This window comes from Mustela putorius, unplaced genomic scaffold (genome assembly GCF_011764305.1).
Source record: "Mustela putorius furo isolate JIRA1106 unplaced genomic scaffold, ASM1176430v1.1 tig00537255_pilon_pilon_pilon, whole genome shotgun sequence".
NCBI lineage: Eukaryota > Metazoa > Chordata > Mammalia > Carnivora > Mustelidae > Mustela > Mustela putorius.
The window spans coordinates 1,638,659-1,661,708 of NW_025422394.1; the positions used below are offsets into that span (position 1 = coordinate 1,638,659).

At 39.7% G+C, this 23,050-nt stretch overlaps 2 protein-coding genes across 14 annotated transcripts in view; one reads left to right on the plus strand and one right to left on the minus strand.

Annotated features, from left to right (window-relative positions):
- WRN (WRN RecQ like helicase) overlaps window positions 1–22,157 on the minus strand; it is a 144,431-nt gene extending 122,274 nt beyond the window's left edge. For 2 of the 10 annotated variants that reach the window (XM_013059308.2, XM_013059313.2), the window contains exons 1-2: window positions 21,976–22,156; window positions 15,157–15,291 (exon numbers count right to left, since the gene is read on the minus strand). The gene's annotated coding sequence lies outside the window, so the exon portion shown is untranslated. Of the gene's footprint in view, window positions 1–15,156; window positions 15,292–17,651; window positions 17,752–21,852 lie in introns of all 10 variants that reach the window. The other 8 variants (XM_013059312.2, XM_013059310.2, XM_013059311.2 and 5 more) reach the window with 8 other exon arrangements.
- A 388-nt stretch (window positions 22,158–22,545) lies between these two features.
- PURG (purine rich element binding protein G) overlaps window positions 22,546–23,050 on the plus strand; it is a 36,832-nt gene continuing 36,327 nt past the window's right edge. For 2 of the 4 annotated variants that reach the window (XM_004758289.3, XM_004758287.2), the window contains exon 1: window positions 22,633–22,781. The gene's annotated coding sequence lies outside the window, so the exon portion shown is untranslated. Of the gene's footprint in view, window positions 22,782–23,050 lie in introns of all 4 variants that reach the window. The other 2 variants (XM_045073790.1, XM_004758290.3) reach the window with 2 other exon arrangements.

Consider the following 23,050-nt stretch of genomic DNA (forward strand, 5'->3'; position numbering starts at 1 on the left):
TGAAAATTAAGACAAAAATGAAAGAATTTTGGGGTGCCTGGGTGGCCCAGTCAGTTAAGCATCCGACTAGTAATCTCAGGTTAGGTCTTGATCTCAGGATTTTGAGTACAAGCCCCACATGGTGCCTACTTGAAAGAAAGAAAGAAAGAAAGAAAGAACGAGCTTATGTAAACACATATAACTTTCCTAATTATTAAATAATATACACATACAAAATGAAAATAATAATTAGATAGTAAATTATTTAACAGGAAAGTCAGGCGGAAGGGCTACATAATACAGCCACAGAACAACCTTGTCTGACCATGTTTCCTATGCATAACCATCGAGGTTACTGTATTGTGGATAGGAGTTCCTGTGACTTGACCGGCATGACAGACCACCCAGGCCTGCACGGTGGCAGGGAGGTTAAATAAGGCTGCTTATAAGACTTGTGCTACTGAAAAAAAAAAAAAAGTGTGCTACTAAATAATCTCAGGAGCCTGGTTAGCTGACATCAGCTAACCTCCAGGTCAGAACTGGCCCTTCTGGTCTAGACACCAAGAGCTGTAAACTTTGCCTTGCGTCTCCTCTAGCTCCAGCCTGGGAGGGCCCCAAGAAGAGAATCCAAAATGAGAGGCCAGCACATATGGCCCAGGCTCCTTGAAGATGTAAAGCCATGATAACACAGAAATGCTGCTCGCTCCTAACTGCACAGAGGCAAACAAATGCTTCACTTCACACCCGGTCATTTGCCCTATAAATACCACCCTTATAGGGATGGTCAGTTGGAAGTCTCACCTGAGAGGAAGACGCTCCGCTCAGGCCTCTCAATCTGGACCCCAGCCTCCACAGGGCTTCCCCAGCTAATGAGGTTGGACACTGTAAGAGCCCAACTGGATGTAATTCTTCCTTATTCTCCTTTACTGCTTACTATTGCCCTCATTTATGCATAGATTTCCCTTTCCTTCTAATACCACTAGGTTTTTTACTTTATAATGAAGTATTTTCCTCCCCGCCCCCCAACTCGAAACTCAGTATGGCTGCTGTGAATCCTTTCTTTAGAAGTTACCTAAGTAGGGGCGCCTGGGTGGCTCAGTGGGTTAAGCCACTGCCTTCGGCTCAAGTCATGATCTCGGGGTCCTGGGATCGAGTCCCGCATCGGGCTCTCTGCCCAGCAGGAAGCCTGCTCCCCTCTCTCTCTCTGCCTGCCTCTCTGTCTACCTGTGATCTCTCTGTCAAATAAATAAATAAAATCTTTAAAAAAAAAAAAAGTTACCTAAGTAGTTTACAAAAGGATCACCATATAGAATAATGTTCAAACATGATTTCACCTATTATAAATCTTTGAATGTTTCATAAAATGCTTCTATGTTTGAAAAATATAAAAAATATGCAGCCATCAAAATCTTGCCTTATAACCCACATCACCATGCTACAGCACAAACTAGAAGCCACTAACTTTGCTCCAGCTAACTCTTGCCAGTAGTGAATATGGACCCAGTCAGTGTTCCCAGGCCTTCCAATTTTTCCAGATATGAAAAAACTGCACCATGCAATCTTCCATTTAATACCAGTATCCAAGACCCCGCCACAGGCCAAAATTTGGCCTGCAGTCCTTTCAATTTACAACTTCTGCCACAGACAGAGCAGTACTAGCAGCTGGTGTGGGTACCCATAGTAATTTTTAATGTCAATGTCCACTTCCAAATCATTGAGTGAAATACTTGGGTACATTTCTATAGAAACACTGTGGAGTTAGTGATGGCAAAAAAACTAGGAATATGCTAACAAATGGCAGTTCCTTTAAAGAAGCATCCACAGGACACAGAGCGGTTGACTGGAACAGCTACTTAATTGGAGCAGTAGCAAGTGAATTCCCCTAAGAATGGAGGACATCTCTTTTTATGCATCTCTGAGTCTACTGTGTCAACTCGCACTAGACCGGAGCATTACTCCACTTTCCTCAATGACTCCGATAATAATGCTAGGAGCAGGCACACAAGAAATCTACTTTCCCAAGCTGCCAAATTGTGAGTATAAACGATGAAGCCACAGTGAAGCACAGGCCCAGTTCCTTCAGTCCATCTACTATAGTATCAACTATACGCTTTGGCAGTCAAGTTATTTAAGGGCTGGTTTGATGGTCTAGTGTGAAAATTATTATGTTTAACCAGAGCTGAAGCTAAATGAAAGATAAGCCATCTATTTCATGAAGGTGGGCCAAGAAAGTATTTTCATGCACTACCAACATTTCCCTCAAAATAATTCTCTAGTTTTACACAGAGTTTCATTTTTAAGAATTAATCTTACAAAAAAAAAAAAAGGCATTCCTCAGAAAGATTTATATACAAGGATAGTCATTCTTGTCATATATGGTAGTATTTAAGATATAAAATGTCATATACAATATTTATAGTGATAAAGAGTTGAAAACAGTGAAATATCCAACAATGTTAAGTTAAATAATAAATTGTTACATCCATAAAGCAGAGCACTATGTAGCCATTAAAAACATACTTGTAATTTATCAAGTGAAAAACCAAGTTAGACTCTAATTTTACATAATAAAAATGTGTATATTTGTATGTGTGTATATATATTCTATAGAAAAAAACATTTGTATACATACACATATATAGGCAAACATTTACATATATACACATACATATACTATATTTTTAAAGGTGTGGAGTAATGTATACCAAAATATGAGTAGTTAGCCCACAACTGCAGATGGCTTTTTATTTTCTTCTTTATACTTTTCTATATGTTTCAAATTTTCTGTAAGAACATGTGTTACTTTTAGCAATCAGGAGGAAAGTATGCTAAAAAAAGGGAGAAAGGTTGATTTTGTTTGGTTTTTTTTTTTTAATGAACAATCAAAGCTACATTTTTTATACTCTAGAGCAAGAGTTAGCAAATTCTTTCTCTAAAAAGCCAGACAGTAAATATTCTAATGCTCATGGCAGATTGTCTCTGTTTGGAACTATCAAGTCAGACATTGTGGCGCAAATGCCATAAATAATACTTAAATAAGCATGGCAATGTTCCAATAAGACTTTATAGACAATGAAATCTAGATTTATGCAAATTTTGCAAAATTTTTCCTTTTGATTTCTTAGCCACTTAAAAATATAAAAACCATTTAACTCAAAGTACAAAAACAAGCAGCAAGTCAAATGGGACCCACCACAAGTTTGCCAACTCCTGCTACAGAAGAGACAAAATGGTCTAAGACTGTAAAATGTCCAATGCTACTGGCATTAAAAACTACAGTTTTTTTTAATCACCATAATACAGTGATAAAACAGTTAATAAGATAAAAAATACCTAATAATAATAAAACTTCTTAGTAAAACCTTTTTGATATATTACTTGCAAAATGGACTTAATGATACCTGAATGGATAGACTTATTACTCAGGGTTAGTAATATTACCTGATTAAATGTTAAGAGATTATCTCCTAAAACTAGAAATTAGGTTTTGAAAAAAATTTATCTTAAAAGATTTTATCTGACATCCATTAGAGGGAACACTGTCTACTGCAGGCACTTTTAGTGCCTTTTAGTCCATAGCAAAAGAAACACATCAGTAAGATTCAAGATTTAAGTTTGACCAAATACAGGAATTAAAACCAACTGTATCCCATATTAACTAAGAAGGGATAGCTTTTTAATTACCTAGCTTTTAGATCCTACTCTACTTCACTCTATCAGAGTAGAAATTCATCTCAAGAGCATATTTTTCTACTTGAAATGGTATCCTCTTCTAAAGAATGGACAAAATAACTCCTGTTGCATAGAAGTTGGGTTTCACTAGATTAGCTCAGAGATGTCTTTGCTCCTAAAACCTTTAACTAACGCTGGGGTGTCTGGGAGACTCAGTGGGTTAAGTCTCAGCCCTGTTGGTTTCAGCTCAGGTCAGAATCTCATGGCTCCTGGAATGGAGAGCCCTGAGACAGGCTTGCCACTAGACATAGTCTGCTTAATATTCTCTCCCTCCTCCGCCCCTCTGCCCCTCTGCCCCCTTCTCCACACTGGTTCTCCCTCTCAAATAAATAAATAAATAAAAACCTTTAATTAAGGTAAGGAAACTAATACCTACTGTTACCATGGTAACTGACTTACCTAATTGCTTGAGGGCTAAACTGAATAAAATATCCCAACCTTCTTAAAAAGCATAAAAAAATAAAAAACCCACTGGTTTTCAGGGCCAGGAAGAAATTATTAGTAAGTAGTGAAATATTTAACTGTTAGGCAATTACCTTGTTTAACATGAATAAATTTTCACCTACTACTTAAAATGGTTCACCTCTATTTTTTTCAAAATACATAAAGACTAATCTGATCAAATACTTTTTGGGGGTTTTTCTAAGATTTATTTATTTATTTATTTGACACAGAGAGAGAGAGAAAGAGAAAGAGAGAGAGAGAGAAAGCGCGAGCACACAAGTAGGCAGAGAGGCCAGCGGGCGGGGAAGCAGGCTCCCTGCTGAGCAGAGAGCCTGATGCAGGGCTCAATCCCAGGACCCTGAGGTCATGTCCTGAGCCAAAGGCAGAGGCTTTAACCCACTGAGCCACCCAGGTACCCTGATCAAATACAGTTTTATAAATTCTGATTATTTAGTCAAAAATCAAGAATGTTTACAGTGACTCTGAAATTTGCTAACAAAATGTCATAAAAGTGTAGTTTTAGTACATAAGCTATAATTTTAATTTCTCACTTTTGGTATTTATGCAAATTTTGAAATATCCATTGAGTTTCACAATATTCCTCTAAGGAAGAAAACTATCACCATCGCTGTATAACAAAGGAAAATGTGTCAAATAGGAAAACTAATAACAAAGAGTAGCTCATTTTGCAGAAGTTACAGACTACTCTAATGGCAAAAACTATGCTATGAAGAGGTAGGGAAGTAGAATGGAAAGAAATCTGTACTTAGAGTCAGAAAACTCATATTCTCATGTTGCTTTGTGTCAAGAAAAACTATCCAAAATTTAAAAGACAAAGAGAGGCAGTATGTCCATTCAATGACATAAAGGAGCACAATCTTAATCAAAGATGACTTTATTAGAGAATAGACCTTTACATGACTCACTATTTACTACTGTTAAAAACTGAGGCTCTGTGAAGTTACTTGTTAACTTGCAAATTTTTGTCTAGTAAAGGTACAACTGAATTCTGCCCAGTAGAAAAAATAATCTCAAAGGCTATGCTTTTTACTGCTCTGTAGGGATGGTTTTTGTATCTAACCCAGCAATTTTATTCCAAAATTCTTTCTCCAATATGTAATATGTACCGGTCAGTTTTATGTGTCAACCTAACTAGGGGGTTACCCACCCAGAGCTAGTCAAACACTATTTCTAGGTGTGTCTGGGAGGGCGTTATCAGAGGAAATCGGCGTTTAAATAGGTAGACTTTGTACAGAAGACTGCCCTCACCAATAAGGGCATCATCCAATCTGCAGAGTCTCAAAAAAACTAAAAGGCAGACAGAGGGCAAATTGTATCTCCATTCAAGCTGAAACATCCATCCTCTCTTGCCCTCCCACATCAGCACTCCTCAGTTCTTGGACTGTCATACTAGGAGGAGAACTAGACTACTCACTCCTCTGCTTTGTAGGCCTTCAACTTTGGACCACAATTACATCACTGGATTTCCTGGACCTCCAGCTTGGAACAGCAAATTGTGGAGTTTCGGCCTCCACAATTGCATGAGCCAATCCCCCACAATAAATCTCTTTCTGTACTTCTATATATATATCCTACTGGTTTTGTTTTTCTGGAGAACCCTAATCCACTATATCTTTGTTCCTCTTTGAAACAAATTTATCTCCTGCTGGTTCCCTCATTAATGAGCTAAATAATGTGACATATGTTCATTCTGTATTTGTATGAGAACCAGTCTTTAATATTTTGGAAAATTATACTTTGACGCTTTGCTACTTGGTATCCATGTGATCTTGGACAAGTCACTTTACTTTTCTATTTTCATTTCCTCATCTGTAAAATGGGGTTAAATTCCTACTATATTACTTGTTTTATTATATTACATTATTTTTTTAAAGATTTTATTTATTTATTTATTTATTTGACACCGAGAGAGAGAGAGATTGAGAGAGCATGAGCAGGGGGGGAGGAGAAGAGGGACAGAAAGAATCAGACTCCTCACTGAACAGGAGTCCCGAGGGGAGCTTGATTCCAGGACCCTGGGATCATGATCCCAGCTGAAGGCAAATGCTTAACTGACTGAACCACCCAGGGTTCCTATATTACATTATTATTAAATATTATATTACCAGGGGGCCTGGGTAGCTCAGTCATTAAGCATCTGCCTTTAGCTAAGGTCCTGACCTCAGGGTCCTGGGATGGAGCCCCGCATCGGGCTCCCTGCTCAGTGGGAAACTTGCTTCTCCCTCTCCCACTCCCCCTGCTTGTGTTCCCTCTCTCACCGTCTTTCTCTCTGTCAAATAAATAAATAATATCTTTAAAAAATAAATAAATAAATATATTACTTGTCTTACTGCATTAATATAAACAGTGATAAACAGGATGTCACATCTTTTAATCTACAGTTATAGTAAGTTGGTATATTGAGAGTGTTAGCTAGGATGTAACAAAAAGTTACTCAAATCAGAGGCCTGAAAGCTATCAGCAGAAGGGAGAAGGGGAAGAGACAAAAGCAGGGAAGGAATATGTTTTGTTTTACAGAACCAGCAGTTGGACCAATAAGATACCCAGCCAGATGGTTTCAGCTAATAGCCCCTTGCTAGGTGTTTCACCATATAGCTTCTTACGTGAGACAGTGTGAGCCATCTTGGACTGGTTGAGGACCTGAGCAGAAGCCCCAAGTTGTCTTGAAGTTATCCTTAACTCATTATAATATGAAGATATCCTTCTCTTTTTTTTTTTTTAAGATTTTATTTATTTATTTGACAGAGATCACAAGTAGGCAGAGAGGGAGGCAGAGAGAGAGGAGGAAGCAGGCTCCCTGTTGAGCAAAGAGCCTTATGCGAGGCTCCATCCCAGGACCCTGGGATCATGACCTGAGCCTAAGGCAGAGGCTTAACCCACTGAGCCACCCAGGCGCCACTGAAGATATCCTTCTACGGGGGAGTTTTCCCCCCTTTTTTCAACATACTATGGATGCACTAGAACGCTGACATGCTAGGCATAAACAGTTGAACTGAAGTGCCTAGGTAACAGAATATGTGTAAGTTCCTTGATGTATATACAAGCTCCCTCCCTCCGCCCCCAAATACACTGAATAAAACCTTCCTATACCAACCCCACAGGGAGACAGTACTTTGAGAGCAATCCCCCTCTCTCTTACTGCATGAGGTAATAAAGAGTTCTTTGCTTTCAATACTTCCTTGTGTTGTGTTCAATTATTTTTTTTTTAAGATTTACGTATTTATTAGAGAGAGAGAGTAGGAGAGGCCGAGGAGCAGACGGAGAGGGAGATAATCCTCCAGCAGACTCCCTGCTGAGCATGTAGCCTGATACTGGGCTCAATCATAGGACCCTGAGATCAAGACCTGAGCTGAAACCAAGAGTTTAACGCTTAACTGACCAAGCCACCCAGGCACTGTGTTCAATTTAATGTACCCCAAGGAGCGAACCCTCTGAGTTCAGTTACAATAAAAATGATAGATCTTTTACTACTATTATACCTCCTTCTCTTTAGTGTACAGAGAGGAATCAAGGAAAGACAACCAAATTCATACCAACTAGACAAAGTTTATAAATTTATCAAAAATTAAGCACTGAAGTGCTTCAGCAGTAGAATGTTCTTTTAAATGATAAGTTCAAACAGAGAAAATGGATTCATTTATCCAAGAAGACTTCATTCTTACCCATCAGACCTGACCCAAGGAGCAATGGATTTCAACATGAATCCACTTTTTTTTCATCTGTAACTATACTCTACAAACTGTATTTAGGAAGTTTCCAAATACAATCTAAATTACAACAGTAATAATCATATACTCATCTAACTTTCTGTGTATGTAGAAAGTAATAAGAATGAATTAAAAAAGAAAGTGTCAAAAAAAAAAAAGTGTCAATGATTTGTAAGATGGGATAAATTAAGTATTTAAAAAAAAAAAAAAAACCTAACACAGCTTCTAAAACCAAAGCAACTTAAATGTTTCGGCAGTTCAATTTGGTTATCTATGCCCTAATTTTGGTTAGATTCTTTGAGTTTCACCTATACAATTATGTTCTTTTTACTAAGAGGCAAATTCTAGTCATGAAGTCTTTCAAATTTAATCAACAATGCAATGAACTTTAAAAATTCTGGGTTTGCATAAAACTTCTAAAAGAAAACAGGCAGTTAACTTTTGGACATCAGTCGTAGCAATATTTTTGGGATCTGACTTCTCAGGCAGGGCAACAAAAGCAGAAAACAAAACAAAAGAAAACAAAACCAAGAAACAATTAGGACTGCATCAAACAAAAAGCTTTTACACAGTAAAAGGAAACCACCAACAAAACAAAAAGGCAACCTACTAAAAAGGCAACAGAGCAAGATATTTGCAAATGATATATCCAATAAAAGATTAATATTCAAAATATATAAAGAAATCATACAAAAAAGTCTGATTTTAAAAATGGGCAGAGGACCAGAATAGACATTTTTCCAAAGAAGACATACAAATGGCTAACAGACACATGAAAATATGCTCAACATCAGTAATCATCCTGGAAATTCAAATCAAAATTTGAGATATTACCTTACATATGTCGGAATGACTACTGCCAAAAAGACAAGAAATAAAAAATGTTAGCAAGGATATAAAGAAAAGCAAACCCTTGCGCACTGTTGATGGAAATGTACATTGGTATAGCCACCACAGAAAACAGTATAGAGGTTCCTCAAAAAATTAAAAATAGGTATACCAAACAATCTAGTAATTTCACTGCTAGGTATTTACCCCCCACCAAAATGAAAACACTAATTCAAAACCACCTAGAGCATTTTATTGTATATAACGTTTATTGCAGCATGATATACAACAACCAAGATAGGGAAGCAACCCAAATGTCCACCTATGGGGGAATGGACAAAGAAGATACAGTATACAATGGAATACTATTCAGCCAAAAAAAAAAAAAGAACAAGATCTCACTACCTGTGACAAAACGGATGGCCCTGGCGGATATTTTGCTAGGTGAAATAAGTCAGAGAGACAAATCCTATATGATTTCCCTTATATGTGAAATTTGAGAAACAAAACAAATGAACAAACAAAACCAAAATAAGACTCAGAAACACAAAAAACAAAATGGTGGTTGCCAGAAGGGAGGGGGGTTCAGGAACAGCCAAAATGGACAATGGGGATTAAGAGGTACAAACTTTCAGTTATAAAATAATTAAGTCAAGAAGATGAAAAGTACAGCATAGGGAATATAGTTAATAATACTGTAACAACTTTGTATGGCAACAGATGGTAACCATACTTATCATGGTGAACATTTCATTCTGTATATACAGTTGACCCTTGAACAACATAGAGGTTATGGGCACCAACCCACCACATAGTCAAAAATCCACCAATAATTTTTGACTCCCCAAAATTTAACTATTAATAGTCAACTTTGGTGGGCAGTCTTACTGATTTTATAAACAATTAATATGTATTTTTTCAGGGTGCCTGGGTGGCTCAGTGGGTTAAGACTCTGCTTTCCGCTAGGGTCCATGATCTCAGGGTCCTGGGATTGAGTCTCGCATCAGGCTCCCTGCTCAGTAGGAAACCTGCTTCTTCCTCTCCCACTCCCCCTGCTTGTGTTCCCTCTCTCACTGTCTCCCTCTATCTCTGTCAAACAAATAAAATCTTAAAAAAAAAAAAAAAAAAGAGAGAGAGAGAAAGAAAATCGTAAAGAAAAGAAAATACATTTATAGTACTGTGACTGAAAAACATTCATGCACAAGTGGACACATTCAATTCAAACCCATATTGTTCAAGGGTTCATTTTAAGTGTCAAATCATTATGTTGCACACCTGAAACTAGTAACATGTCAACTGTACTTCAAAAAATTCTGGGTTTGCTTTTAATTTATTATGTATTTTCTGAAAATATAACCTCACCCTTTAAGTTTATCTACACTTACCAATATACTAGCAACTACTTTTTTTTTATTAGCAACTAGTTTATACACACACACACACACAATCTATAACTTATTGTAGAAAATATAATTTATAAGGTATTCTTCTGCATTGTTTTTGAGAATTCTTTCATCTTTTCAATGTACTAACAGGAATAGGAGGGGGTAGAGGAAAACAAAGAAGAACCAAATAATCCGTGACAAAGCCCTCATTAAATCCCTAATTAAAGAGGCTTTTAAGATTTTCATTAAACTGTTGCTAGATTTCTGGTAATCTTAATTTCTTCCCAAATAACCCAGGCAAGCAAATTAGAAAAGCTTAATAAAACTACTTAGAGGATTTTTTAAAAATATTTTATTTATTTGACAAACAGAGATTACAAGTAGGCAGAGAGGCAGGCAGAGGTGGGGGCGGGGGAGCAGGCTCCCTGCTGAGCAGGGCTGGATCCAGAACCGGAGATCAGGACCTGAGCAGAAGGCAGAGTCTTAATCCACTGAACTACCCAGCAACCCCTCACCTAGAGCATTTGGTTTGGATAGTAAGTAACTGAAATTTGAAAAGTAATAGGATGGGGTTTTTTTTGAGATTATTTATTATAGATATCACCAAATGTTCCTAACTACCAAGTATTATATATGATTGATATTAATAAAGTATAAATAAAAATTTATATTAATAAAGTCAATTGAAATAAAGTATAAATGAAACCAATCAAATAAATATAATAAAATGCCATTAAAACACTAGCAACAGGGAAAAAAGATAAATGCCTCTCTCTATGCTGTGTCACTGTGAGAAGCCACACTGCCCATAAACCAGGAACACAACTTGACCTGAACTGAATCCATAGCTCAGTGAAATGCTTTATAACTGAATTTCACTATCCAACTGAATAATTCATTATTTTTAGTGAATTTCCTCTGTTCTGTAAGTAGCTACAGCCAGTCAGCTGAAATCAACCATTATAAACTGGGAAACGGTAGAGAAAGTTTTCGAGTAAGTCAATTTAAAATTTGCTTTTAGGCTGCCTATTTTTTCTTTTATATTTATTACTGTTACTTCACATGGCCTGAGATGAAATTGTATAGGACTCATTATCAAGGGTACATTGATGGTTGCCCACCCACCATCCATTTCACCCAACACCCTTTTTATGGCCGTAAATTTAATTTAGAACAGACTAGTTATTTACCACAAAGGCAGCATGCTTCAGGAAAGCTGCCCTCACTCCCAGCTCCCATGGTAAACCCAAGTGATCTACAAGTAATCCCATTCCCTTTGACACAGTGATGATTCAGAAACTCAGGTTAAACTCAGGGCATTCCCCCAAATTTGGTTTTAAGAATAAAATATACAGGGGCGCCTGGGTGGCTCAGTGGGTTAAGCCTCTGCCTTCAGCTCAGGTAATGATCTCAGGGTCCTGGGATCGAGCCCTGCATCAGGCTCCTTGCTAGGCGGGAAGCCTGCTTCTCCCTCTCCCTCTGCCTGCCACTCTGCCTGCTTGTGCTCTCTCTCTACCTCTCTGTCAAATAAATAAAATCTTTTCAGAAAATAAAAGAAAAGAATAAAATATACAGGGGCACCTGGGTGGCTCAGTTGGTTGGGCGTCGGCCTTCAGCTTGGGTCATGATTCTAGGGTCCTGGGATTGAGCCCCACATCAGGCTCCCTGCTCCAAGGGGAGCCCACTTCTCCTTCTCCCACAGCTGCTCCCCCAGCTTATGTGTGTGTGTGCGGGCGCGTGCTCTCTCCCTCTCTCTCTCTCTCAAACAAATACATTTTTAAAGAAAAAAAAAGAATAAAATATACAACTTTTTTTTTTAAGTAATCTCCACACCTGACGTGGGGCCTGAGTTCATGACCCTGAAATCAAGAGTCACATGCTCTTCTGACTTGATTTAGGGGTAGCCAGGTACCCCTAAAATATCAACTTAATTCAGGCCAATGAGACACAAAGAGGAGAGTTCCTCTAAAAAAATACTATCTTGCAATGGAAAGAGATGCCCTCTGCTTGACAATGTGAAGTCTGGGCCTTCTACACCCTTTTTGCCACTATAATGGAAGTCAGCTTGATGAGAAAGCCATATATACAACATACAGAAGAAGGCAATGATGAGAATGGAGCCATAGTCAACAGACAAAATCAGTCTACTAGTGAGTCCTGCCTCAGGCTTCAAGTTACATTTTAATAATAAATTTCCTCATTTTTTTAAGTCTGAAAGAAGTTTTCTGTTCCTACATTCTAAGTAATACACAAATATAAATGAAAATTAAATTGTGCCATTAATCCTTCCCTTTAATCTCTCATCTTAAAATAAAGCGAAAATAGCCACACAAAGCATACAATAACAAAAGTTTCATAACTTGGTATATAGTTTCAAAACCTTTAAAAATCAGAGTACAGGGGCACCTGGGTGGCTCAGTGGGTTAAAGCCTCTGCCTTCGGCTCAGGTCATGATCCCAGAGTCATAGGATAGAGCCCTGCATCGGGCTCTCTGCTCAGCAGGGAGCCTGCTGCTTCCTCCTCTCTCTCTCTCTGCCTGCCTCTCTGCCTACTTGTGATCTCTGTCTGTCAAATAAATAAATAAAATCTTTAAAAAAAAATAAATCAGAGTACAAATCAAAAGTAACAGTAAATAGCAATTTAACAGAAGCTTGTAACAACTAAATGGGAGTAAAATTTAACTTCAGGATGCAAAGCTCTGCACTGGGTTGAAATGTAGCACTGCCACATAAAAAGAAAAAAAAATGCATGAATTTTATTTATTTTTTTTGGAGGGGTAGGGAAGGACGAGAGAGAGAGAGAGAGAGAAACCCAAGTAGGTTTCAAACCCTGCATGGAGCCCAACACAGGGCTGGATCCCACAACCCAAAGATCATGACTCAAGCCAAAATGAGGAGTCAGGTACTTAACTGAGTGAGTCGACCAGGGGCCCCAGAAAAATGCATAAATTTTACAACAAGATCAGTAAATATCAGAGGAAGAGTGAAAAATAAAAATAAAAATGGAGACTGGGTAAAAAAGAAATTGGGAAATTAATATACAATTCCAAAAGCAACCTTAATTTTATCCAACGAAAATCTTTTCTAAGAACCTATCTCTTAAGACAGGGTGAGTGTACATAAAATGAATAAAAGGAAATATCAGCAATTTTGTGATTACACACCTCCTAGAAGGCAAAAGTTATCTTCCGTCCAACTGTCTTTCCACTGTACTTCAATGCCTTCATTTTTAAAAAAAATATTATTTACTTATTTAGGGGAGAGAGAGAGATGGAGGGGGGGCAGAGGGAGAGAATCTTCAAGCAGACTCTCCACTAAGCACAGAGTTCAATGAGGGGCTCACTCTCACCACCCACAAGATCATGACCTGAGCCGACACCAAGAGCTGGACACCTAACTGACTGAGCCACACGCCCCTTCAGAGACTTCAGTTTATGAATGAACAACAAAAGCAGATAAGGTTCCAGTAGGTGATGACCCATGCTGCATGTCAAAATTTCTAGGAGAAGCATAAGAGCTTCAGTATTTTGTTCAATGGCTTCTATTATTGCTACCACACCCTAGGAAGGTCCGATCCCTCTTTCTTCTTGGCTTCAAAGACCCTAAAGAGAGGGTGACGCTATGCTTTCCTCTGAAAAACCGGCCTATCAGACAAAAGATGGAAGAGATCATAAAATGCAGAGATAAGAACCTGAAAGTCTGAAAGAAACAAAGGTTTGAAGTAGGCTCAGGAGAGAAGGTCTCACTGGTTTCACTTATTTTGGGGAGAATATGAAATTAGTCCAATTGCTTATTTTCCCATAAAGAAATTATTTTTTAAAAAAAACCACCCTCTTTCTTAATTCTCCCATAAAATTAAGCGTTTTCTCAAAAAAAAAAAAAAAAAAAGAAAGAAAGAAAGAAAGAAAGAAAATGCTGACTACTACTACTAACCAGCTTTTATAAGAGATAAGCATAACTTTTACCAAAGAGCTAAAGTCTCAGGGCACCTGAGTGGCTCAGTTGGTAGAGCATGCAACTCTTGATTTCAGGGTTATGAGTTCAAGCCCCATATTAAGCATGAAGCCTATTTAAAAAAACAAGAACAAAAACTAAAGTCTCCTAAAATAAATAATGTTCCCCTGTATCTCTATGGCAGGTAATTTACCCCTTCAATTAAAAGGAACAAATACTCTGACCGGATTCACAATAAGTGTACCAAATTAAGTACTTTTCTGTATATGAGCAAGAACCAATTAGAAAATATAATTTATATTTGAACTCAGTAACAGCAAAAATGACAATCAACTGAGAAATAAACCTAACATAAAATATATGAGACCCAATTAAAGACAACTAGAAAAGTCTACTAAGATGTCCAAAAAGGGCTAGATAGGACACACTGAGCTCCTGGACAGTTAGTCTCAAAATTATGTTAATTACATCAATATGCTCAAGAAGCAATACCAAGAAAAAAATGTCAACATGATTTTTCATCAAATCACACAGATTTATATTAAAGTTCTCTAGGAAGAGAAAATCCTCAGAAGTAGCAAATATTTTTTGAAAAATAAGACCAATAAGGAGAAGCTCACTCTAAATAGGAAATGGTACAAAACAATAGTAATTACAATCATGTGGAACTGGTATAAAAAGAGATATAAAACAAGGGAATAAAATATACCATGTCCAGAAACAGATCCATGTAAATACAGAAATTTTATATACATTAAAGGCATTTGCCATCTTTATTTTTATTTTTTTTAAGATTTTATTAATTTGTCAGAGAAAGTGCATAAGCAAAGGGAGTGGCAGGCCAAGGGAGAAGCAGGCTCCCTGCTGAGCAAGGAGCAGGATCTGGGACTTGATCAGAGGCTCTTGGGGGATCCTGACCTGAGCCAAAGGCAGAAGTTCAACCAACTGAGGCACCCAGGTGTCCCATTTCTCATTTTCAGAAAGAACAAAGTATTCAATGAATGAGGCCAACAAAACTGTCTATAATCCTGATATATTATTATCAGCAAAAATTTAAAAGATTAGTCATATATAATATATTTGCAAGAGAAGAAAAACCGGCCTTACCATTTTCAAAGACATTTCGTAGAAGTTATCAGCATTTTAAACTGCATACCCTTCAAGCCACCAATGGTATCTATCCTATGGAAATACACGCACACATGGACCAAGATATATGCAAAGGATGTTCATTACATCAATCTGTAATAGCAAAAATACAAGAAGCAATTAGTAAGGTAAAATTAATAGTTAAGTAAACAATAACATAGCCATAAGATGGCATAATAAGCTGTTAGTAAGAAAACAGAACTACATGTATTCAGATGACAAGTTCTATAACTTGTGCTAAGTCAAACAGGAAAAGCTAAGTGTCAACAGTAGTTACCATTTAAATTTCAAAATACTAAATGACATTCTGTGTACATATAAATGCAAAGAACAATCCAGGAGGATACATATCAGTTAATGGGGGCCCCTACAGGGAAAAGAATGAAACTGAAGTCAGGTATGCGAATGGAGAGTTTGAACATTCTATAGTTTGTTTCTCAAAAAGCATCTCTCTCTCTCTCCCGCCCTTCCTCCTCCCTCCAGTCTACCTCTTTCTTGCAATCTGAGAGTAAAAGAGCCTCTGTAAATAATGAAATCAATAATGATTTATAGTTTTCCAATCTGGGATCCTGAAGATAAATTCTCACAGTTTTAGTAAAATCAAGAATGAGAGGGGCAAAACTAGGCTGATTATCCTAATACTAGAAAAGAGGGTAACAAACCCATTTAGTCCATCCCAACCACCCCCCCTAGTGTTTAATAGCAAAGCACTTTCGAAGAGAATGACCTCATCACCAGTACCAGGAATGAAACCCAACTGTTTTAAGGTCAGGGGGGAAGTCCTATTCCACCTGCCACACAACTGACTCAGGGGCAGGAATTACAACCTAGGTCTCAGTTCTCTGTCTCTATCCATTGTCTAACTATAAGATCCAAAGTGATCCTCAGGAGTCTCTTTCCATGGTATGGGAAGAGATGCTTTTGCTACTGCTACATAGGAAGGAAGAAATATATTACCAGGGTGGATGCACACAGCCATCTTAAAACTATAAAAGAAATCACCCTGAAGGTAAAACACTTTCATGCCTACTTTGTAGAAGAGGGTCAGGCATGGCCAGAAAAGTAGAGCCCTGACTGCACTTGCCTGCAGGCCACTCTATTTCAGGGTATATCAATTAAGCAGGCCAGTAACCTTTCATTGCTAAAGTCAACTTGACGTGGGTTTCTCAATATTTGCAATTAAAACATCTCTGCTGATGGGATGGAATAAGTAAAACTCAATGCTACTTTTTGAACTGATTTTTTTCAAGACTATATAGAATTCCATTTTCTCTATCTACCATAATTTATTTAACTATTCCCTATTGATGACAGGTGGCTTACAAATTTTATCACCAATAGCAGTCAATGAATACCCTTATGTATATCTTTAGGCATTCATATTATTATTTCTATAGGATAGATTCCTAGATATGAAATTACTAAGTCACAGAAAACTCCTACTTCTCTGCCTGCCTTCTCACCAATAAATTATTCACAATCCTGAGAGAGAAGACAAGCCAAAGAAGACTACACAGAAAGCAGAATAAAATTTCTACAGAAGCTGCACTATAATAAGCCTTTGGTGAAAGATTTCAAACTGACAACTAAGAAAAGATGCCATATGTCACCTGCCACTCTTGTAAGAACACTTGGGTCAAAGAAAATTAGTCCATGAAGGGCTTATGGGTTGACTATGAGTTGTAATATACCCATATGTAATTTCACATCTAACTTTTCAGGTTGGGTAGAGTTCAAGTTGGTGATATCTGAGTTGCATGTTAATGGGCCATTATCATCACCATCAACATCAGTATTATGGTCATTTACATCTACATCCCACCTTTTTTTCCCCTCTACTTGTCCAAGGGCTTACAATCTTTGATGCAAAATTTCCAAAGAAGATAGTGCCTCTCAGTTTTCTGACTAGTTCTCCAATTACCTTGCCCACGCCCTGCTTTACTCATTTGTTCCCATGGGGATGCCATGTCATTACCAATGACTGAATCCCTCCATAATCTCAATTCTAAGCATCTCATTGACCCCAATCAACATCTCCTATTTTTCAAGTTCATTCCCTCTAGAAATTAAATTCAAACAATCCTCTGACTCAACTAGGACCTAAAATCTAATGGTCCTGCTACCTTTTCACTCTCCTCACCAAGTAGTCCTTACTTCCCCCTTGACCAGTTTAAATTGCAAAATTTAACCACTATATAAAGTGGTTTAATACAACCACTTCTTTCATACTCCTTAACTTCGCTGCCCCTCTCTGGCTTCATGTTTCTCTCCTATCAAAACTCTACCCCTGAATAAGAAAAATTCTCTGCCTACTCTGTGTCTATACCAATGCAGCTAAATGAATGCAGCCTGTGAAAAACACAACCATGTTGACTGGTCTCACCTTAAATTTATGACCACCATCCTCAAGTGCACCCTCCAACTTCCTAGCAAGTCTACAACTTTTCACTTACCTATTTACCATCCTCACCTTCATAGCTTTTCCTCTCTGCTTAAACCCAACACATCTCCTCCCCATCCTCATTCTCAGCTCACACCTTGCTTCAGATTTCACTGAAAAAAAAAAAAAACAATTTAAAAAGAACTTCCACAGGTCCGTATCCTGTAGTTTAGTCACATAATTGTATCTATACCCATATACTCTGCCATGATGGTTAATTTTATTGTGTCAACTTGAATGGGCCACAATGTGCCCAGGTTTTCAGTTAACCATTATTCTGGGCATGTCTGTCAGAGTGTTTCTCTATGAGATTAGCATTTGAATTAGCAGATTACATATGGCAGATTGGTCTTCCTGGGTGAGCCTCGTCCAATCTGTTGAAGGCCTAAATAGAATTAAAAGGCTGAGTAAGAAAAATTCACTCTCTGCTTGAACATATTCAATCTAGGTTATTAGTCTTTCATCTTCAGAATCAGACTTGGAATGAAATACGTACTACTAGCTCTCCTGGTTCTCAGGCCTTCAGACTTGGACTAAAACTATGCCTTCAGCTCTCCTACATTTCCAGTTTGCCAACTGCAGATTATGTGTGTGTGTGTGTGTTTGTGTGTGTATAATATAGATAATATATAATAACATATAGTATATGTAATACACAATACATACAACATACACACATTATAGTATATATCTCTCACAATAAGGAATTGGGAACCAGCCCATGCTACTAAGGAGGCTGAGAAATATATATACACATCGGTATCAAAATCGATATAGGTATCAGTATAGTGCACGTGCATACACACACACACACACACACACATCCTATGAGCTATCTGTGCTCCTAAATCTAGCCCCTCCCTGTGTGCACTAGATTCCATACTCAAGGGCATTTTTCACCTCTCTCATGCATCACCAATTTTTCTCTACTTGTCTCCCAGAAAAGTCCCAAAGTCTCATCAGTATATACACATACTGCGATTTCTTCCATTTTTAAAACACACTCTTAGCTAACTACTCCATTCTTTTCCCCCTTGTTATAGAAAAACTACTCAAAAGAGTCACCTGTACCATCAATCCCATTTTCATTTCTTCCACTGTCTCCTAAACTCACTATAACCACTCATCGCACCAAAAGGGCTCATACCAAGGTACCAATGACTTTCATGTCACCAAATCCTACAGTCAATTCTCAGTCATCATTTGGCTCAATACATCAGCAACATATGACACAATCAGTCACACCCACCTTCATAAAACACTTTATTAAACTTCTGTGACAATTCTGGATTCTCCACCTACATCAGTAAGAATTCCTGCTCAGTATCTTTTTTTTTAAGATTCTATCCATTTACTTGATAGAGTGTACAAGCAGGGGGAGTGGAAGGCAGAAGAGGAGAGAGAAGTGGACTCCCCACCTAGCAGGGAGTCCAAGGCAGGGCTGCATCCCAGGATCCCAGGACCCTAGGATCATGACCTGAGCCAAAGGCAGACACCCAACTGACTTAGCCACCCAGGTATCCCCTTACTCAGTATCTTTTGCTGGTCCTTCCTTACTTCCCCAATCTCTAAACATCACCGCATTCTAGATTCAGGTTACAGAACTTTTCATTCTCTTCTCTTTACATTTACTTCCTTGAAAATCACAACCTGATGGCTTTAAAATAATCTACAGCACACTGATGACTTCCAAACATCTCTAAACAGCCTGGCCCACTGCACTGAACTTCAAACTTGTATATCCAATTACTTACTATATACTTGATTCCTAATGGGCATATCATATCAATATGTATAAAAACTTCCCCAAACTGCTCCTTTTATACGTTAGAGTTCTCAGTAAATACACCTTCATCCTTCTGATTACTCAGGCCAAAAACCTTAGTCATCCTTGACTCTTTCTTTCACACTTCACATCCAATCTATCAGCAAAAATTTTACCTTCAAAATAAAGCTGTACCTACCTTCTATCACCACCTTCGCAACTAAAATCTTGGTTCAAACCACATTACTTCTTCTCTCCCTGCCTCTACAATCTATTCCCAAAATAGTAGCTAAAACGATTCTGTTGAAAGATAATTCAACTTAAAGAATGATACACCATAACCAAGTGAGATTTATGCTAGGAACACAAGACTGGTTCAACATAAAATCAATCAATGTAATGTATCCCTTTAACAGAATGAGAGAAAAATACCACATAATCTTCTCAATTAACACAAAAAAGGCATCTGAAAAATCCAACACCCTCTCATAATAAAAGAGACTCAGAAAACTGGGAGTGGAAGGAACTTCCTCAAAATGATAAAGGGCATTTATAAAAAACGCACAGCTAATATATTCAATGGTGAAAGACTGAAGTTTTCACTCTAAGAGCAAGACAAGACTAGTGAGCATATCAAAATGTGTATGATTGTTGAGTCACGATGCTATACCACTGAAATTAATTTACTATTATATATCAACCATTCTTTGATATAAAATAGAATTATTTGGAGGGCACCTGAGTGGCTCAGGCGGTTAAGCATCTACCTTCAGCTCAAGTCATGATCCCAGAGTCCTGGGATCGAGCCCTGCATTGGGCTCCCTGCTCATCGGGGAGTCTGCTTCTCCCCGTTTAATTGCTTGCTCTCTCTCTCAAATAAATAAATAAGTAAATCTTTAAAAAAAAAAATTCAGAATTATTTTTAAAAAGTAAGACAGGGATACTCACTTTCACTGCTGCTATTCAACACTGTATTGAAAATTCTGGCCAGAAAAATTAGACATGAAAAACAAATAAATAAAAAGCATTCAAACTGGAAATGAAGTAAAACTCTATTCACAGATGACATGATGCTACATACAAAAATCCCAAAAAATCCACAAGAAACTTACTAGATCTAGTAAGAAAATTTAGCAAAGTTGGAGGGTACATGATCAACACACAAAAGTCAGTTGTGTTTTATATACCAGCAATGAACAATCTGAAAGAAAATTATGAAAGTAATTTCATTTATAATAGCATCTAAAAGAATAAAATACTGGCACAAATTTATCCAAGGAGGTGAAAAACTTGTACACTGCCTAAACATTGCTGAAAAACAAAATGTAAAGATACCAACTAACGGAGGGGTGCCTGGGTGGCTCAGTCAATTAAGCTTCTGCCTTCAGCCCATGTCTGGATCTCGGGATCCTGGGATCAAGGCCCACATCAGGCTCCCTACTCAGTGGAGAGTCTGCTTCTCCCTCCCCCTTTGCCCCACCGCTCAGCTCATGCTCTCTCGCTCTCTCTGTCAAATAGATAAAATCTTAAAAAAAAAAAAAGAGGAAGAAAATTATTTGGAGAAGATATGGAGAAATTGGAATCCTTGCAACATCGCTGGTTGAATATAAAACAGGGCCACCAATGTGGCTGTGCAGTTAGTTCCTCAAGAAGCTAAACAGAATTATCATATGATCCAGCAAGTCCACTCCTAGGTATATCCCAAAAGAAATGAAACAGGAACTCAAGCAGATATCTGTAATGTCCAATGCAGAATCACTCACAACAGCCAAAAGTGGAAAAAACCCCAGTGTCCATCAACAGATAATTAGATAAAACATAGCATAATCACACAATGGAATATTATTCAGCCATAAAAAGTAATTAAGTTCCTACATGGTACAACATGGATGAACCCTGAAAGCATTATACTGACTGAAAGAAGCCAGATGCAAACACACAAATATTTTTTTAATTAAAAACAAAAATAAAAATAAATTTAAGGGCGCCCTATCCATCCCAATATCCCTAAAAGTAACGTGCCAAATGATACAAAACCTGAAGTACCATGACTTAAAGACCGCTAAATAAGCATCCTAAGGATTTCATACCATAGGGACTGGTATTTTAACATACTCAAATCTATCCAGAAAACTACTCAAATTCAGCCGGGGGTGGGGGGAGGAATACGGATTAAACTATTTAAACTCAAGAAAACCAACTTAATTTGCTAAATTACACACAACAGTTTATCTCCCCTTGACTCTGCTGTATAAATGGAGTGGCTCCACTTCTGCAGGAGTAAAGGCTGGATCCGAAGGGCACAATCCTAAGGCCCCACGACAGGCAACCGGTGGCACAAGAGGAGGGAGGGAAGCTCTGGGCAGGCCAGCGGCAGGTGGCGGGGGGTGCCCTTTGCCTGTCTGCTCCGGAAGTGGGAAGGGGCAGAGGACACCCATTTCTAACGCACCTCCCACACGCTGTCCAGAGGCCCGGTCTGCGGGACGGAGCACCTCCAACGCCAGAGAAGGCTGGAATGATCGAAAACCCGGGGTCTAGAGCTAGCTCCAACGGGGTGGAGAGGACACGTTACCCGGAGAAGAGACAGTTCAACCGGCCTCCTCTTTCAGCTGGATGACTCGGGAAGTGCCACAACAGCAGGGCCTGGAATCCAGGACAGGTAGCAGTTCCACAGACTTTATTCCCGCGCTGCGGAGCGCACGCCGCTGCGTCACGGCGCCCCCAACACACATCAGCTCTGCAAGGCGGACGCCCCGCCCCGTCGCCGTCCTCCGCTCCTGGGGCGCTGCAGCCCGGACACCCAGCCCAGCTGGCTACGCGGCGCGCATGCGCAAGGCCCCTCGCTGCCGCAGAGTACTCCGGGAGGTGTAGTCTCTGTGCGGGCGCCGGTGGGCCGCCGGAGTCCTGCGTCCCGGCGGAACCTGGAGAAGTCTGAACACACTCGCCACCCCCCGTCCTCATTCCCATCTTCACACCTGTCCCGTCACCTCGCACTTACGCTCCGTCCCCGCGCGCTGGGCTTCGGTCTCGGCGCGCCCGCAGGAAGAGCGCGAGACCTTCCCTTCAGCAGGCTCTGCTGGAGGAGGCGGGGTCCACGGCCCGCCCCCTGCCGCCACCCCCCCCCTCCCCTCCCGGCGGGTATCGGGCCGGTGCCCGAAGAGAGGCAGCGGCCCCCGCAGCGGCCGCAGGAGGGGCGGCGGCGGCGGGCGCCGCAGGCGATGCCCCTGCCCGGCTGCTCCGGCGGGGGACGGTGCGAGCGGCGGCGGGGGAGCTGGCGGGGGGCAGCGGCTGCGGCGGCTGCAGCAGAGGGGCCGAGAGCTGGCGGCGGTGGCGGCGGTCGTGAAGGGCATCGGTAGCGGCAGTGATGGCAGTGTCGATGTGAGTGTTGGCTGACTGGGGTCCCCGGGGCTGCGCAGCCCGAGGCTGGCGGCCCGGCGGCGAGCGGGAGGCCAGGGCGGCGGAGGGATGCTATGTGCGCGGTGCAGAGCCGGGAGACGCCGCCTCTCGCCGCCGACGGTCGGGCAGAGGCGGGAGCCGGGGCTCTGCGGCTGCGGGCGCCGTGCACCGCGGCCCGGCGTGGGGGTCCCGGGCGGAGGCGGGGGCAGCGCAGGCCGAGGGGCGTCTGCGATTGTTCTCAACACCCCTCC